The sequence below is a fragment of the Balaenoptera borealis genome (assembly GCF_965194805.1).
Source record: "Balaenoptera borealis genome assembly, chromosome: 2".
Taxonomy (NCBI): domain Eukaryota; kingdom Metazoa; phylum Chordata; class Mammalia; order Artiodactyla; family Balaenopteridae; genus Balaenoptera; species Balaenoptera borealis.
The window spans coordinates 98,259,584-98,274,810 of record NC_138867.1 but is presented as its reverse complement, the minus strand read 5'-3'; the positions used below and the strand labels follow the sequence as shown (position 1 = coordinate 98,274,810).

General features: G+C 36.4%; 1 long non-coding RNA gene across 1 annotated transcript; it reads left to right on the top strand.

The window, feature by feature from the left end:
* The first annotated feature begins 6 nt into the window (after positions 1-6).
* On the top strand, positions 7-13,953 carry LOC309622588. The gene is made up of 2 exons (XR_014241005.1): positions 7-9,131; positions 9,177-13,953. It is a non-coding gene; the product is annotated as an uncharacterized lncRNA (long non-coding RNA).
* The last annotated feature ends 1,274 nt before the right edge of the window (positions 13,954-15,227 follow it).

The window sequence follows — 15,227 nt, the reverse complement described above, 5'->3', positions numbered from 1 at the left end:
AAAATATTTGCAAATGATGCGACCAACAAGGGATTAATCTCCAAAATTTACAAACAGCTCATGCAGCTCAATATAAAAAACAAACAAACAAACAACCCAATCAAAAAAAATGGGCAGAAGATCTGAATAGACATTTCTCCAAAGAAGACATACAGATGGCCAAAAAGCACATGAAAAGATGCTTAACATCACTAATTATTAGAGAAATGCAAATCAAAACTACAATGAGGTGTCACCTCACACTGGTCAAAATGGTCATCATCAAAAAATCCACAAACAATAAATGCTGGAGAGGGTGTGGAGAAAAGGGAACCCTCCTACACTGTTGGTGGGAATGTTAATTGGTACAGCTACTTTGGAGAATAGTATGGAGGTTCTTTAAAAAGCTAAAAATAGAGCTACCATATGATCCAGCAATCCCACACCTGGGCATATATCCAGAGAAAACCATAATTCTAAAAGATACATATACCCCAATATTCATTGCAGCACTATTTCCAATAGCCAAGACATGGAAGAAACCTAAATGTCCATTGACAGATGTATGGATAAAGAAGATGTGGTACAAATATACAATGGAATATTACTCAGCCATTAAAAAGAATGAAATAATGCCATTTGCAGCAACATGGATGGACCCAGAGATTAGCATACTAAGTGAAGTAAGTCAGCCAAAGACAAATATCATATGGTATCACTTATATGTGGAATCTAAAAAAGTGATACAATCAACTTATTTACAAAACAGAAACAGACTTAGAAAACAAACTTATGGTTACCAAAGGGGAAAGGCAGTGGGGGGATAAATTAGGAGTTTGGGATTAACATATACACACTATTATACATAAAATAGATAATCAATAAGGTCCTACTGTATAGCACAGGGAACTCTACTCAATATTCTGTAATAACCTAAATGGAAAAAAAAAATTTAAAAATAGATATATGTATATGTATAACTGAATCATTTTGCTGTACACCTGAAACTAACACAACATTGTAAGTCAACTATATTCTAACATAAAAATTAAAAAAAAATTTTTTTAAACCTAAAAAATATAAACTTAAATTTCCCAGCTATGATGTTTAAATAAGAAAATCCCACACGTATAGCTAGAGGAGCGAACCCAACTGGACTCTACTAATAAACATACCCCAATTCCCCAGTCATAGTGGTCATATGGCATAACTCAAGCTAATCAAGTCAGTGAGACTCAGTTTGGGGACTTATGTAATGAGGTAGGGGGAAAATAACAGTTTCTATTTTTAGTGACTATGAATGAGGATACATGTAGTCTCTGCAATGGATGACTGCAATTTGTGGATTATGAGGGTAAAAGCCTGCCTGAGACAGGTATCAATAATGAGGCAGCAGTCCTAAAAATGTGGAGAGAAACTGGACATTGATTTTGTCATTTAGGTCCTTGATCAAATCTCAGCTCAAGTTTTCATCTATTTGAGTCACTGCATTCCTTTCATTGTTTAAAGTTTGAGCTGAGTTCTCTTGCAACTAGAATTTATCAATAAATACTTCGTAAGACACACTGTAGCTGCAGCTTCCCAGAAATAGAAGTGGAAATGCTGATTTTCAGTATAAAGAAATGTGACACAAATACATGCTGAAAAGCAAAGAAAGGAAGCTCTTTTTTGTTGTTGTTGTTGGCAAGTGAAGAAACTAATATTCATTGAATAACTACTGAACGCCAGGCACTGGGTCAGTTATTGCCATGTCCATTACCTTATGTAACACTTCCAACTGTATGAAATAACCGTACTATACCTATTTTATGGTTGAGGTTCTGAGAGCTAAAGCAAGTCGACAAAGGTCACACAGCTAAAAGGTGATGGAGCCACGAGTAAAACTAATGTTTTTCTGACTAGGAAGCACATGTGCGCATTGCAATGTAATAAAAATCCTCAATATGAAACTGTCAACTAGAGTAGCATGGAGTACAACTAGCCCAGCGTAAAACCATAAGGCATAAGAATGTCATTATTTTGTAGGAGACTCAAACCGCTTTCTCTCTCTGAATATCTTAGAAAATCCATCCCAAATGATAAGTTAGATCAAGGGATACTGATGTTCCCCCTACTATAGAAATAGCCAGAGATCATTGACAAAAGAGACAAGTACCCCTGGGGATCTGAAGATGAGTGGCTTTGTCACTGAACTAAAATTCATTTGCATATGGGCACCCTTTTGATTTCCAGGATCATTTTTTGAGATTATCATCTGGCCTCACTGAAGCATTTTCCCCAGATGATTCAGGCATATCTCTGACTCCTTTGACAAGATTTAGTAGAAAATTGATATTTCAATGAAAATAAGACCTTCTTATTAAGAAATGAATGTCTGGGAACTTAAAGCATCAACATTTATAATTTTTAAGACTTAAAGTCATGAGTCCCCTAAACCTAGCTAGGATTAATACTAAGTAAAATTGTCAAAGTAATCGGCTAAACACACTCATATTGATATATTATTATTCATAAGGCCCAGTTATTTTTTTCACTCTTTCCTAAGGATATTGGGGGTTTTTTGTTTTATTTTTTTAAGACGCAAAGGCATTACCCAGGGATCTCAAAAAACTTCCCACAGAGCCTAGAAGGAAATATAAATGAGTTGGAACAGATGAGGTGGAGAGGCTACCTAGAGAAAAGCCAGTCTGAAAAGAAGATTCAGCTGAATGGGACCACTTGGGACCCAAGTCTGTTATTTCAAGAGCTTCTGATCTTTCAAGAGAATCCAGAAACCTATAGTTTTAGATAAACACTCCTAATATTTAAATGCTGTCATCTAATCCGTTAATTTGTAGACTCGTCTGATGACCAGCTTTCTGCCTCTAACTTCATCCCCAATATGGGACTTTAACAAAGGTATTTTCTTTTTTTTTTTATCATCAGTCTTGCATTTTCTGCCCCATAATAAATATGGTCAGGCTGCAAGTCTTTTTCACATCATAGCCAAGGGAGGAGAATAAAAAAAGGAAAAGCCACCTTTCCAGATTGTCAGAAAAGCCACAAGCTGTAAAGCGAGCTTTGAGGCCCAAAGGTCCTGGGCACCTATGGTGATAGGCAGTACAGCCATAATTGCAACAGTGCCTACAATGTAAAGTTAGGTGTAAAGAAGGATCTTAAGTTTGACATGCAGTGATTGGTGTCACACTTCAAAGCAGATTTTTGAAGCTGAATAGAAAAAATTTTTTTAATATGATACAACAAACACTTTCAAAGCATAGACTGCTGATCTCATCTGTCAAGGCTTGTTTTTACCTGTTACCAGCTATTTTTAACGTGTCAAGGAAGATTACCCTATTGATCATGGAAATAGAAGCTATTTCATGAAATTTTCTTGGCCCTGATCACTATCAAATAATTACAGGAAATTACTTCCCATTGGTGTTTGAAAGGCTTCTTTCAGGGTCTATTTGCCCATTTAAACTAGTTTTGTGTGTCACTGGATTCTTGGGAGGTAATGGATGTGTTTTAATTAATTCGAATTGCCAGGCTTTGTGTCTAAGGTGCACATTTCTGCACTGAAAGGAAAAGCAATCAGCAATTTTTAATAAGGAAAATCTTTAGCTCTGACTTTGCTGTCACCACATATCTTACCAAAATGGTTTGGGGATGGTGTGGGTGACACTTAAAACATGTAGTGTGACAAGCAGAGGGTAAATATATTTCTGTATTTCTTCATAGAAATGGGTTTTTTGATGGAAGAAATTTTGTGAAGTGAGAATGATGAGATTACATTTTAATTGCAATCATGACAGTTGGCATGTACTTGAGCACTTTTACATCTCAGCAGCATCCAGAAAAGATGCCATGCAGCCTAGATCTCCTTCAAAGAAAGTAAAGCTCTATAAGAAAGTATGAGTTAAGAGCCCATTGTAAGCCTACAAGAATTAGAGCCCTGGAAGATAAAAGGTTCTTACATGTTAATAGATAGGCCAGTGCTCTTACCATAGGCCCCCTGGCCTTGCAAAAAGTGGATGGAATGTCTTGAATAATCAAGAGAGTTCTTCCAGGAAAAAAAGTGCATGAAGGAAAGCTCAAGGGCCCCAGGTTTCTCTGGTTGGTGAGAAAGGAAACATCTTCCTACTTGTCAAAGAGATGGTAGATGGTAGACAGTAGAAATATTCCTGTGTGGCTACCAGGTGTAAATATGTGAATACTGTTTAAGCATACAATAGATATTTATAGAACTGCAAGGGAAAAATGAGACCAGAATACGTCTGTATACCCCGGGACATGATATAAATCACAGTCTTTGCACAATCTTTCTATACATTTACAACAATAATTTCATCTTTTTGCTCTAACCTGCCTACCTTTAAGGAAGAAATGATATATTATAGAGAAAAATACTTGGTACAGCCAGTGGACTGGATTTAGGACCCCCATCCTAACAAGGGAAAAAAATGGGACAGGTTCCAGCTTTAAGGGCAACATGGAATAGAGTGGCTTGGAGATTATCTGGACATTCAAGGAAACATCCTGGCCCAACAGGCACTGTGTCCATTGATGATAATGCTGAATTCTAACCTCCATTGTTAGTGCAATAAAACTGGTAAACATTCTTGCCCTACCATGACTGGCTCAGGAGCTTGGTGAAGACTGAGTCACAGTGGGGTGGGGTTTTGAGAACTTCTGCTACGAAAGCTGAGGAAAGCGGATCCCAACAGATTCGTGGAAATATTTATAGATTTAGAATCATGGAATAGAAGAAACCTCTATGAAGCATCCATTCTGTCTTTTGCCACCAAGTAAATTTCTCTGCCAGCCAGGACCAAGGAAATGTTTTACCTAAACACAGATAGAATATAACATGTCTTTACTCCCCGTCCCCCAAGTTTAAGGAGAAGAAAAAAAAGTAGATTTTTCTTCTTTTCTAATATAAGCACTTAACTCTACATTTCCTATAAGTGCTTCTTTAAGTGTATCTCGCACATTTTGATATGATGTGCCTTAATTATCATTAAGGTTTAAATGTTTTCTAAATTCCCTTGGTTTTTTTTCTTTGATCCATGAGTTATTTAGAAGTGTGATGCTCAATATTCAAATATTGGTGGCTTTTCATCATAGCTTATTATTATTGATTTCTGGTTTAATTCTCTTGCTATCAGAGATTGTATTCTGTAGGTATTCAATCATTTGTATTTTATCATTTACTTTACAGTCCATTTTTGATGAATAGTCCATGTCTACTTGAAAAGACTTTATCCTGCTGTTGTTGCAAGAACTAATGTGGAAATGCAATTAGATAATGTCAAGGTGGATTTTAAAGTTTTTTGCAAGCCTTCTATACCTTTATTAATCCTTTTGTCTGGTTTTCTTCCAAATACTGATCCAGGGTGTTAAGATCTCCAACTTTTGTCTTTTTTGTGGATTTGTCTTTTTTTCCCCTTTAGTTCTTCCAACTTCTGTTTCATACATTTCGAAACTCTGCTATTAGGTACATGTGCAGTTGTGACCTTTAAGTCTTCCTTTAGGATTGAACTTTTTTTGTAATTACTTTTTATCATTATCTCTTGTAATATTCGTCTTGAAATCTATTTTGTCTGATAATAATATAAGCAATATGGCTTTGTCGTGCTGTTTGCAAGACATTTTTTAAACTGTAATTTTACTTCAAGCTATCTGTGTCTTCATATCAAAGTCCATCTTTTGGCATTAATATATTTCACATCTTGTTTTCTTATCCAATGTTTACCCTATTGGTATTTGATAAAATTATTGATATTAATTGATTTAGGCATTTTGCTGTTTTCTATCCATGTCACCTGTTTGTTGTTCCTACATTCTTTCTGTCCTGCCTTCTTAGATTATTAGAATATTTTATTAGACTTCCGATTTTAACTCATTTAGTGACATTCTAGTTATTTCCTTGCTTTTTCTCATGTGCATGTCTGCTCTATGCATCCTTGATCTATCTCAGTCTGTGTGGAATTAACATTGTTCTGTGTCACATAACATGCAACAATATATTTCCATTAAACTACTCTACCTCACACATCGTGCTACTGTTACCATATACACCACATTCATATACACTGTAAACTCTACAATACCATGTTACAAGCTTTGATTTTAAAAGTTATTTCGTTTTTAAAGAAATTAAGAGAAGAAAATTCTATCCTCTTTTACTTTCACCAATATATCATTTCTAGTGTTTTTTCATTTCTTCTCGGTTTGCATCTAGTAGAATTCTTTTTCAGCTCCACCACTTTAGCATTTCTTGTAGGTCTGGAAACAACAGATTATCTCAGTTTTCATCTATCGAAAATGTCTTTAGTTTGTCTTTCTTTTTGAAGGATATTTTTGCTGAATAGAGAATTCTGGGCTGATTCTCTTTTTTTGGCACTTTAAGACTGCAATTATATTGTCTTTTTGCCTCCCAAGTTTCTGATGAGAATTCTTACTGTTTTTTTCCCTGCATGAAATTTGATTTCTTTCTTTATCACCAGTTTTTAGTTATTGGAGCATAGAGTATGGTCTGCCTGGCTATGTCTGTTTTTGCATTTTATCCTGCTTGGAATAAATAACTTCTGTATCTATAAGGTAATGTTTTACAATAAATTTAGGCTATGGAGTTTTTTAATTCATAACTTCATGTTTTTCACCAAATTTGTGATATTTTCAGCAATTGTTTCTTTACATATTTTTTTCCTGCCTCATTCTCCTCTCCATTTAAAAGTTAAAGTACACACATGTGTGACCACTTAATATTGTTTCAAGGGTCAATCATTTTTCTTTTTCTTTTCAAATTGAATAATTTTATATATCTTCAACTTCACTGACATTTTTTTTTCTTTTTTGCCATTTCCAATCTGACTCGATGTGTATATAGTGAATTTTTCTTATAGTATTGACCTTTTAAGTATTAAAATTTCTATTTGGTTGGGTTTTTAAAAATGCTATTTAAATTTCCCTACTAAGTTTCATTCTTTATTTATTATAAACATATATCCCTTTGAGCCCTTGAACATATTTACAATGACTGCTTTAAAGTTTTTGTCTGATAATTCAGATGTTTATGTCACCTCAGTTTAGTTATAATTGATTGTTTCTTTCTCTTGACTATGGTTCAAGAGAAATGTGATAATAGGTCACATTTTTTATGTTTCTTTTTATGTCTAATTATTTTTTATTTTATACTACACATTTTGGAAGACACATCATAGAGATTCTGGATTTTTCTTACCTCTCTCTGAATATTATTCAGTTTTATTCTAGAGGCAGGTATTTAAGAGTCAACTCTCATCCCATTTCTACCTCTCTAATAGAAAGTTACCCTCTGATTACTCTCTAGTGCCAGTAAGTAGTTGTGTTTATTTTAAAATATGCTTCCAGTGTTTATAATTGTTCCCTGTGAGAGGGTATGTTACCATTTGTTCTGCAGTTTCTGGAAGGGAAACCTCTTGTTTTCATTTCAAATCACCATCATCTTTCACCTAAAAGTATGCCTTTTATTTAGTATCTCTGCCTCTTGGCCTCTGTTTCCTACCTAGCATATAAAAATGATCTTTTGAAAACATATACCATATTGTTGTCATTCACTTGCTCAAAAAACCTCTAGTGGTTTTTCATCACAGAATAAAATCTACGTGTCTTACTACAGACAACATGATCTGGCCATGCTTACCTATCTGAGTTCATCTCTTAGTATCTCCCCATTCCTCCTGCCCCAGTCACCATGTCACACTTCAGCCTTTTTGTTCCCTGAACATGCCCAGTTTGACAAGCTTAGTTCCTATATGGGATGTTTACACTGGCTGTTAATTCTATCCAGACTACACCCCTCCACGCAGATTATCACATACACGGCTTATTCTTGACTTTCTGATCTCAGATTAGAAGTTACTTTTGCTCAGTAGACAACGTCCTAACCACTCAGTCATAAGTAGCCTGAACCAGAGCAATTAATTTCAAATCACTGTTTTTATTCTTTATATTAGCTATCACCAACTGAAATTATCTAATTTATATATTTAACACGTTTATTGTATTTTATTGACATTGAATATAAACTCTAAAAGAGCAGGGAAGCTCTTTTCTCTTCCCTTATATACCTAGTTCTTAGCATAATGCCTGGTGCAGAGTTGGCACTCAATACAACCTTGGTGAATAAAGGAATAAGTGTATAAATTGCAAGCAATTGTTGGAAATGGACAGAGGCGTGAGATGAACAAAAGTCTTCCACAAGAGCATAGTCCTACCTCCTACATGCTATATTCACTTTTAAGGTGTGGGTGCTTAATCACACTAATAATATGTCAAATCATTAAACATAATCAACCCCACATCAGCCCCACTGTCTAGACAGGCGTTGGAATGCATTTGACTAAGACAAGTGCTTCATGGTAGGCAGGTTTAGTGCCTTCCCCAGAAGTTTCCCTCTTCACAGTAATTGACTTGTCAGCACTTTGTCTGCATACCTGCATTTTAGACAAGTGACAGTTTAGCAAGAAGTTGACTACAATACTCTAAACTGCAGGATTCCTGCTTTACTGTGTCAGAAAACAAAAGATTTTAACTCAGAGAAGCAAGGACATGCAGAGGTTGAATATCAGTAACAAATGAACACAATTTTTAAAAGCAGGCAGAGAAAAATGATTAGGTAGTGCCAAGCTGGACATTCAAAATCCCAATGCAATGTACATTCTCCTGTCTGGGTCTTCGTCAGCTTGTAAAATTACATCTTGAACAGACTTGCACTTTCTTTCAACAATTCACATATTTCTTTTGTGCATGTGCGCAGGAGACCATTTGGTACAAACTGTCCATCTGCCTTTGTTTTCCCAGATTTTAACACCATTCACCTTGGATCCCTTCTGATTATATTTTTGCCAGGGTGAAGATTATTTATAAGCCCACTGCTTATGTGAACTGTTCTGCAATGGGTCTCTATGCTCTCTGCCTAACAAGAGGAATACTTTGCCTGCATTCAACTCAAGAGCTGAGTTTTCCTACTGCAAACAGACATTTGCAGGGACATGGAAAATTATGTGGCAAGAGATAGCCAGTGGGAATTTATAAATGACATCTATGCCACTGAAAGCTGACTTGATCTGAAATGTATGCCAATCAACTTGGCAGACTGGAAAGGCATGACTACTATTAAGAATCAGGTCAATATCTATGCATTGATTGTTTACTATATAATCAGAGTTCAGGTCAATATCTATGCATTGATTGTTTACTATATGATTAGAAAGGGGGTTCAAATGGAATATGAGTTGTCTCTTTATTACCCACAATATTAGCAAAAAACAAGAAGTTTGAAATACCTCCTGCCGTAAGGAAGGCTATTGTCTCCTTATGGAGATAAAAGACATGTACCTATGGAAGAATGAATAAAGGGGAAACAGTACTTGATTAAGTATTACCATGTGAACTCTGGACAGTATATGGAAACTATGAATGGGTATCTCCTCATCTTTACTTGGGCTATTTTGCTATCTGACCTTAATTTATCCAGCATGCTTATAGGCATTAGCAATGCAGAGAGCTGGAGATCTTTTTAATAAGGATAAATATGAAGATGAATAGCTTTGGAGCCATACTGCTCAGGTTGGCATTCTGGCTCCACTACATGTTAGCTGTATAACTTTATATATGTTCCTTACTTAAGAGAACATTGCATCATCTTTAAAATGAGGATAATAATACTTCATAATAATAATTTATAAGTACTTATACCATTAGGTTGGGAGGTAAATGGATTTAATAAGTATAAAGCACTTAGGTGAAAGATACCCAATAACTTCATAGTTGTGGTTAGCTATTCTTATTATTACTATTACAACTTTCCAGGTGTGCCATCTCCCATCAGAATTAGGCTTTGCATCACTATCCATCTTTGGAGACAAAGTCACAAAGGCAAGGAGTGATTCAACAACTTGCCCAAGGTCACACAGCTAGGAAGTGGCAGAGCCAGAATTCAAACCCAAGACAATATGACATGGAAAATGTCTATAAAGTAACTCTTCTGTTATAATAACAAATGCATCAAATTTATTTAATCCTGTGATGTTTTGACAGTCATGGTTCCTGACAGTGGCCTGACTCCTTTGTTGAGAAGGAAACAGAATTCCAATGAATTCAGTTCTCTGCTTTTACTTCTGAAGGTGAAGAACACTAAATATCACGGCTAGAATTCTTCTCTGATTTTAAAGCCCATGTTATTTTTCTTTTCTCTTCTTTTCTTTTCTTCTATTCTATTCTATTCTATTCTATTCTGTATTTTGCCAACAGATAAGCTACTCTTTATTTCCAGATCAACTACAATCATGTGGCTCCCAAATTTCCTTGAGTATGAATTTTTTCTTCTGCATAGTCTATAGATAATGTAGAGAGTGGTAAATAGTTCTCTATATCAAACTAGGGAATTGCAAATGACCTACGTAACAAATAGAAGAAGGAAAAACATCTCTCTCCTCCCAGGTGCATTTCCAGACAGGTAAGCACAGCTATGGCTCTAGACCCATAATTATATCTTCTATTTTAAAAGCACTATGAATAGTCACATTTGCTGTATAAACAAACACACATATGCCACTACTCTTACCAGAAATGCATATCGTTTTTATTTTTAATGGTTATGTTTTTTCACAGCTTTCTCAATAGTCACTCAATTAGTATAATGGAAAATTAAGACACCTTTTAATCTTTCTTTTTCTCTGACTATGTACTGGTCATTATAGTCATCTCTCTTGCTTATTATTATTCTGACATATATTACACTTAATAGGGGAACGTTTCTTCTCCATAAGTTGTACAAACCGTTCAAAAATTTAAATATATTTGCAGTAAGCCTGATATTTGTGTTGAATTGTTCTTTTGAAGGCTGGGAAGAATTCACTGGTAGACAACTATGTAAGTTAAAATTGTAAGCTGTTCTTCTCTTAGTATCTGATGTCATTGTACAGTTATTAAAATTAGGATGGTCCATTGGTCTCTGCAGCAAGTGCCCCAATTCATTACAAGATTTTTTTTACAACCCTTTTAGGACAGGTTGCACAACAAAACACTAGTGTTCAAGCCTCAGAGTTTTCTCACAGGACCCATGTATACACAAAGATGAACTGTCTTGCTAGTGAACAAAGATTGTATTCATATAAAGATTGAAAGTACCTCTATCTGCCTGTTTACTAATATCCTCTCTTGTACCTCAATACTGCTCAAGACAGTTAAACAGAAAGTGCACGTCATGGTAACAGACAGCTATCAAAAACTTTTCTGAATGTCAAACAGCTCTGAAAATGCATTTGTCCCTTTTTCTTAACAAAACATAAAAAAAAAAAAACAGAAAAAACCTACTGCACTTTGAAGGGAGATCAAGATGGTAGAGTATAAGGATGTAGAACTCACCTCCCCACACAAACACATCAAAAATGCATTTCCATGTGGAGAAATTCTTATTGAAAACTCACTGAAGACTGGCAGAAAGACTCTTGCAGAGCCAAGGGTGTAATAAAGATGCACACAGAATCAGGTAGGAAGAAAGAGAAGCAATCAGGTCAGGACCTGTGCCCCTGGGAGGGGACTCAGAAGAGGAGGTGGCTTACAAGGGTGAAGAGCCTCCCTGGGGAGTGAGTGGTTTGAGCCATATATTGAGTGTCCCAACCCTGGGGTCCGAACCAGGAAGATGAGTCCCCTTGGCTGGTAGGAGGGCTGGTGGAACAGGAGGGATGTGGGAGGTCTGGACTTTGCTCCTGAGGAACGTGCCCACACTTGCTTACTCCTGAAACAGGGTGGAGAGGGTGGACCGAAACTGCGTGGGACAGTGGCCAGTTTCCTGCAGCTGCCCCAGCACATGCCTGAGGCAAGCACTTGCTATGGCTCTGCTTGCCCCACAAAGCAGCTTTACACTGGAGTAAGGGCTGCAGTTACTGAGGGGAGAGCTCATTTGCAAGGGACAAAGATGGCTCAGACACAGAGAGAGCAGCATCTTAGCAGGGGCAGCCATTACTGGTTCTTATGGAGGCAGCACATCAGAAGCAGTCTGGGAATCTGACCGCAGGTGGTGCCACCACAGTCAATGCCCAAACCCATGCTGAGGGCCTGAACCAGCCCTCTTGCTCCAGCACCTTTTCCCTCTGGGGTAACGTTGCTGGTACTGGAAGGAAGGAGGAGAGGTCACACTTAAAGGGAATGGAGCCAGCTTGGACCCGACCCTCAGGGCTTCTGCTCCAGCAACTTTGAACCTGTCCCCACGCCCCCATAGGGTAGTTCTGTCCACTGAGCAAAGGAGAAGCTCCAGCTTAAACCTGTCTCTGGCCCTAGCCCTCCATCTCCAGCCCCACCTCTTACCATGGTGCTAGCTGCCAGCACACTCTGGGGAAAGACATGACTGACTCAGGCACACATCAGATCCAGCTCTCCCATCAAAGCCACTGGGCACACAGAGACTATATAGGGATGCATCCACACAAGGACACCCCTTCAAAACCTCAAAAGGTAATTTTTTTACCTAATTTCATAGAGACAGAAAAAGTTAAGCAAAATTAAAAAACAGAGGAATTTGTTTTAATTTAAAGAACAAGAGAAAACTTCTGAAAAACAAATAATAAAACACATAAATAATTTACAAGATAAAATGTTCAAAGTACAAGTTATAAAAGTGCTAACTGAATTACGGAAAAAATAGATAAACAGAGTGAGAATTTTGACAACTACCTAGAAAATATAAAAAAGAAACAGTCAAAATTGAAGAATACATTAACTAAAAAAAAAAAAAAGGTTCTGAAGAACCTAACGGCAGGACAGGAACAAAGATGCAGGTGTAGAGAATCAACTTGAGGACACGGGGAGGGGGAAGGGTAAGCTGGGACAAAGTGAGAGAGTGGCATGAACATATATACACTACCAAATGTAAAATAGATAGCTAGTGGGAAGCAGCTGCATAGCACAGGGAGATCAGCTCGGTGCTTTGTGACCACCTAGAGGGGTGGGATGGGTAGGGTGGGAGAGAGACACAAGATGGAGGAAATATGGGGATGTGTGTACATGTATAGCTGATTCATTTTGTTATAAAGCAGAAGCTATCACACCACTGTGGAGCAATTATACTCCAATAAAGATGTTTAAAAAAAAGAAAACAAATATAACCTAGAAATTATTAGTCATAAACAGAATGCTTTCATTTTCTGGTCTTGTCTATTCCCAATAATAATAACATTTATTGAAAAAATTACATACTAAAAGGAATTAAGAGCAGACTATCAGAAGAATGCATAACTGACCTGAAATATAGAATAATGGAAATTACCCAATCAGAAGAGCAGAAAGAAAAACAAATTTAAAAAATGAGAACAGCTTAAGGAACTTCTAGGACAACATCAGGAGCACCAACATTTGCATTATAGGGATCCCAAAAGAAGAAGACTGAGAAAATGGTGAAAAGTATATTTGACAAAATTATGGCTGAAAACGTCTCAAACATGAAGTAGGAAACAGATATCCAGGTACAGGGAGGGCAAGAGGTTCCAAAAACATGAACCAAACAGACCCACAATAGAACCATAATTAAAATGGCAGAAGTTAAAGTGAGAATTCTAAAGGAAGCAAGAGAAAAAAAAGGAGTCACATACAAGGGAATCCCTATTAAGCTGTGAGCTGATTTCTCTGCAGAAATTCAAAAGTGCTAAAAGGGAAAAACCTGCAACCTAGGATATTCTAGTCAGTAAGATTATCATTAAAAATTAAAGTAGAAATAAAGAACTTCTCAGACAAGCAAAAACTAAAAGAGTTCATCAGTAGTAAACCAACTTTAAAAGAAATGTTAAAGGGTCTTCTCTAAGTGGAAAAGAAAAGGCTATAACAAGAAATAACTATCTATAGGAAAAAGAAAAATCTTACTAATAAAGACAAAAATATAAAGTCTGACAATCAACCATTTAAATAAGCTAGAACAAAGATTAAAAGACAAAAATTGTAAAAAAAAAAAAACATTTATAACTACTCTAATCAGCAAAGGATAAACATAAAGATGTGAAATATGACATCAAAAACACAAAATATGGGAGAGGGGAATAAAAACCATAGATCTTTTAGCATGTGTTTTAATTTAAATGACTACTGGTTTAAAACAAGTAGATATAGTTATAGCTCAACATATATGGAGCCTATGGTAACCACAAACCAAAAACTTACAGTAGATGCACAAAAACTACAGAGAAAGGAATGTAAGAATACCACCAAAGAAAATCACCAAATCATGAGGGAAGAAACTAAAATAAGATGAAAATTAACATAGAAGAACTTCAAAGCAACCAGAAAATACAAACTATTCCAGAAAAATTGAAGAGGAGGGAGTACTCCCAAATTTATTCTATAAGGTCATCATTACCCTAATACCAAAAGCAGATAGAGACACTAAAAAATAAAAAATTACAGTTCAACATATCTAATGAATACAGATGCAAAAATTCTCAACAAAATATTAACAAACCGAATCAACAATATATAAAAAGGATCATACATCATGATCAAGTGAAATTTATTTCAGTGATGCAAGGATGGGTTAATATCTGCAAATCAATCACTGCAATACACCACATTAACAAAGCATAAAAATCACATGATCATCTCAATAGATGCAGGAAAAGCATTTGACAAAATTCAACACCCATTCATGATAAAAATTCTCATCAAAGTGTGTATAGAGGAAACAATTCTCAACATAATGAAGGCCATTTGTAACAAACTCATATCTAACATCATACTCTGGTGAAAAGTTTAAAGCTTGTCCTGTAAAATCAGGAATAAGACAAGGATACCCAGGGACTTCCCTGGTTGTCCAGTGGTTAAGAATCCGTCTTACAATGCAGAGGATGCCAGTTCGATCCCTGGTCAGGGAACTAAGATCCCACATGCTGCGGGGCAACTAGGTCTGTGCACTGCAACTACTGAGCCCCTGCACCACAACTAGAGAGCTTGTGTGCCACAACCACAGAGCCCACGTGCTCTGGAGCCCACGCAACACAACTAGAGAGCCTGCATGCTGCAAATACAGAACCCATGTGCCACAACTAGAGAGAAGCCTGTGTGCCACAACTAGAGAAAAGCCCATGCACCACAACGAAGAGCCTGCATGCTGCAACGAAAGATCCTGCATGCCACAACTAAGACCCAATGCAGCAAAAAAATAAGTAAATAAATAAATAAATATTTTTAAAAACACAAGTATGCCCACTATCGCCACTTTAATTTAACATGTTATG